This window comes from Mustela putorius, unplaced genomic scaffold (assembly GCF_011764305.1).
Source record: "Mustela putorius furo isolate JIRA1106 unplaced genomic scaffold, ASM1176430v1.1 tig00003942_pilon_pilon_pilon, whole genome shotgun sequence".
Classification (NCBI taxonomy): Eukaryota; Metazoa; Chordata; class Mammalia; order Carnivora; family Mustelidae; genus Mustela; species Mustela putorius.
Window position 1 is genome coordinate 6,520,020 of NW_025422087.1, and position 4,904 is coordinate 6,524,923.

Consider the following 4,904-nt stretch of genomic DNA (forward strand, 5'->3'; position numbering starts at 1 on the left):
TTTGCTTTCCTGATAACAGGCACCCTCTCCCTCATCCTCTCCCTCTTCCCCTTGTTGAAATGCAAGACACTTTGGCTGGAATTGTCCTTAGAAAACCTGTGACTAGAAGCTAAACAGAAACACAAGTTAGATTTCTGCACCTACTAAGTTGCCAACTCAAGATTTCTTGTTAGAGGAGAAAATAAAACTCTTGTTTGTTTAAGACACAATTCAGATTTTCCGTGGCAGCCAAGTCCTAACTGATACATGCTCAAATGTTGCTATTTCTCAGGGTTCTATCCACAGTCCCCTCTTTCTCATTCAGTACTATCTTCCTGGATGATAGAGCCAAATGCACTGATACTAACATCCTGGGGATACACAAATTTACAGCTCTACCCCAAATTCTTTTGCCTGTTCTACATAGATATCTTATATTCATTATTTCCAAAGCATTCTTCACTCTTCAAAGCACTCTCCTCCTCCTGTACTCACTCCTGATTAATCCACTCAGTCTCTACAGCAGAGAGGAAATACCCATAATATCCTCCCACTCACCCACCACTTCAGCCCAAACCAAGCAGCCACTAAAGCCTCTTCAGATTCATTCTGTCTTCCAAATTCTCATCTCGTTCACTTGGAGGATGATTCAATGCATACAGAATTCTAGATTGGTGATTTTTTTTCCTTTAACACGAAATATTTTATTCTACTCTCTGTTTATTTGCATAGTTCCTCTTGAAGGCAAGTCTTGTGAAGAACAGAATATTCTGGATATATTTTTAAATGGTTACTTCCCCTCCCTCACACACCAGAAGCATGAAGGGATTTTTCTCTGATAGGGTACTTGGAAGGTCTCCTGGAGGTAAAACTCATGGAAGTGTGTCCCTACCCACTACTAAGACTTGGCCCTCCTGGAGCTTTTAGCTGTCACACTTGTCTACACTGACTTTCCAGCAATCCATCAAGTACAACGTTTTTCTTTTTTTTTTTTTTTTTAAGATTTTATTTATTTATTTGACAGATCACAAGTAGGCAGAGAGGCAGGCAGAGAGGGAGGGGGAGGCAGACTCCCTGCTGAGCAGAGACCCTGACGTGGGGCTCAATCCCAGGACCCTGGGATCACGACCTGAGCTGAAGACAGAAGCTTTAACCCACTGAGCCACCCAGGCACCCCTTAAATGTTTTTCTATACCAGTACTTCTTTTCTGTTTCTGGACTTCTGTTTGGAGAAGTGATTCTCTGTACCTGATTGTATGCCTCATTAATATTGAAGACAGTGGTTTTGCCTATTAACTCCATTCTCTGGTGAATCTATGAAGAGTTGTTGATTCCCTGTTTGTGCATCTTCTTGATGTTGCTGTGTAAACAAGATGACTTCCGAGCTCTCTACGTGCCAGACCAGAGCCAGCAGTCCCAAATTTCCTTCTAAGTTATTCTTTTTCCTCAGCCCAGCAGCCACTGTCTTTATTCAGACCACCAGCTTCTCTTTTACAGATATTGCAACAGACTTTGTATTGCCTCCCTACTCAAGGATCAACCCTCTTATATTCACTTCTTATTCAAATAAAGCATTTACTGGACACTTGCTGAATGTCAGGCACAAACTATGATCATCAACAATGCAGCCAGAGTACCAATTTCCAGAATGAAATTCATTAGCTCATTTCCCTGCTCAAAATACTCCATTGGCTCCTCATGGGCAGCAGGTGTAAATCCAAACTCCATAGAACAGACCCCAGTGCTCTTCACTCTATGAACCTGTCATCTGCTTCACACCCATCCCTCATACCTTTCTCTGCAATTCCTGCAGACTTACCATCATGATGTCCCATGTTCTGTGACAATCCCATTTATTCCCCTGCCTTAAATGCTCTTTCCCTTTATTACCTAATGAAGTCCTTCTGATTCCTCATATTTCAGCTTAAAAATGAGTGAGCCCTTGCCTGGAGAGTACTCTTAGAGGATCTATTTATGGAAGAAACCACTTGAAGCTATGATTGTAGCTCTCTGAAAAGCTCAGTTTTTATACTAAATTAATGCTTTAAATGTAAAATATATGATTCACTACATATAACTAAAAATAGGAAAAATATAGTAAAGAGGAAAATAAAAATGCCCAATAAAAAGTATTGTTGGCATTACAGACTGTTTGCCTATCATCATCTTTGTGCTGAAATCAATGACACACTTTTAACCTTCAACATTTCTTAACATTTTTGAATACTCTTGGTACCAATAATTTTCAGGGGCTATGAATTGTGTTTTCATGGATGTACTATAATTTTATAGAATATACTATGATTTGTTTAATGCTTCCTGTGTTATTGAATGCTTTGTTTCCAATTTTTGTTATTATGAATGATGTCATGCTGAGTAGTTGTGTGCACAAAGTTCTCCTACAATTCTGTGTATTTCTATGTGAGATATTCTTAGAAATTCACTAAGAAGAGGCCCCCAATACATATTACCAAATTGCCTTATGGAAACATTAGACCAATAATCTCAACTGCAATAAATTAACATTCATGTTTCATAGAGCCCTGAATTGTGTACCTTTTACAAATTTTTTCTCTATTTCATCAATTTTTGCTATCTTGTCTTTGTATTTTGTTTTTGTTTTAGTTCAGTTGAACATTTTTTTTAATGTTTACTGGCCATTTATCGTTCTTCTTCTATGAGCTAAGTTAGAATCAACCAGTCTTAAAGTGCAGAATTGAGTATTAGTGAAATAATAAGAAGATGCACACACTTCACTCATTCATCAATTTGACTACTGCATAAACTCTTATATAAAACTATTTGTCAAATTAAGTTCAGTTAAAGAAAAAATACATGAGGAAGAGCTGTACTCCCTCAACATTAATTAATAGGCTATGATGTCCTACTACTGTGCTAAGAATGGTATACAGAAATAAACTAAACCTATATTTTGCCCTCAAGATGCACCAGCTTGCATTTCCACCAGAGTCAGCATTTTTTAAAGCAAGGTACTACTATCCTCATTTTGTTGATGAAGAATTAGAGGTATAAAGAGGTGTAGCGATTTGCCAGATGATGTGTTAGGAAGTGAAAGAATTTGAACTTATCTCATGTGACTCCTGAAACAGTTTTTCCAAACAATGCTGTAGTACTTCCCAAGATTCCACTCATCCTTACCATATCCATATAGAGTATGCCCTGGGAATTTTGCTGAGTACTGAAGACTGCAGAAAAGGCATCACTTTTGAGCTCTCTGCCCCTATCACACACTCATGCTCAACACACACACACACACACACACACACACACACACATCATGTGCTCACCAAGAGAAGAAAAGCTACTGGTCTACCTGGCTTAGCATAGAGCTGTGGAGGATGGTACAGTTGCACATACTAGAATCTCACCATACTTTATTTTATGCTCAGAACCAAAGAGTATTTTATTGCCAATTAAAATGTGAGCCACATTTCCCTTCACCTTCCTATAGGCTAGTGTGATGGCAGAAAGCAAGGGTTACAAAAGCATTTTTCTTTACACCCACATTGATAAAAGCATATTCTTACTCAAATAATTAGCCTCTGTAAAAAGTTATTGAGAGAAAGGAAAATGCTTTTTTTCCCCAGTCTTTTTTTTTTTTAACTTTATTTTGTTTTTTCAGTGTTTTTCCCAGTCTGTAGGGAGAGCGTTCTGCTCCTCATTAAAGACCCACGGTAAAAACAAAACAAAACAAAAAAAAAAAAAAAAAACATGCATTAGAAAACCAAATCCTGTTTTTTTACATCATCCATGTAAACAAGTTTTCACTTTTCATTGATCTCCTCTTCACTTTTAATGTCTTGGTCTCCAAAATTAAAGAAGACCTAAAAATACCATCTGTGTTCTTAAGACCTATTATTTTCTTCCTAGTACTTCAAAGTTACTGGAGATATTTTGCAGGTTTGTTCAGTTTCTATGAATTATTACCACATGAATCAGCAGAAGCAAAGAGCTGAAAAGTTTGATAAGGAAGAAGTTTGCTGTATTTTGGCAGACTCTCTGCTGGATAGCAGCTAATAAAGCACAAAGCCAGCTGGTGAGCCCTCTGCCTAGATGCATTGTGATGCGTGTAAGGAGACCTCTCCAGAATACACTGGAATTCATTAACCACTTGGAGATGGTGTCAAGGTTCCTCCCATGATCTGGTACACATGAAACCTTATTTTTCTGCAGCCTGCTTCTCCCTCCATAGATGCACATTTAACCCTTTGACAGAAATCCAATGTCAGTCATGGAGATTAATAGCATAGAACTTCTTCAATTTCACCTTCAACTTCTCAACATGACAAACCCCTTTATTCTGATTTATTTTATATTTGTAAAACACATTTAAATATTTGCATTTGTATTTATTTTATTTTATTTATATTGACTCCCCATTTATCTTTTTTTTTTAATTTCTTTTCAGCGTAACAGTATTCATTGTTTATGCACCACACCCAGTGCTCCATGCAATCCATGCCCTCCATAATACCCACCATCTGGCTCCCCCAGCCTCTCACCCCCTGCCCCTTCAAAACCCTCAGATTGTTTTTCAGAGTCCATAGTCTCTTATGGCGCACCTCCCCCTCCAATTTCCCTCAACTACCTTCTCCTCTCCATCTCCCTATGTCCTCCATCTTATTTGTTATGCTCCACAAATAAGTGAAACCATCTGATAATTGACTCTCTCTGCTTGACTTATTTCACTCAGCATAATCTCTTTCAGTCCTGTCCATGTTGATACAAAAGTTGAGTATTCATCCTTTCTGATGGAGGCATAATACTCCATAGTGTATATGGACCACATCTTCCTTATCCATTCGTCCATTGAAGGGCATCTTGGTTCTTTTCACAGTTTGGCAACCGTGGCCATTGCTGCTATAAACATTGGGGTACAGATGGCCCTTCTTTTCACTACATCT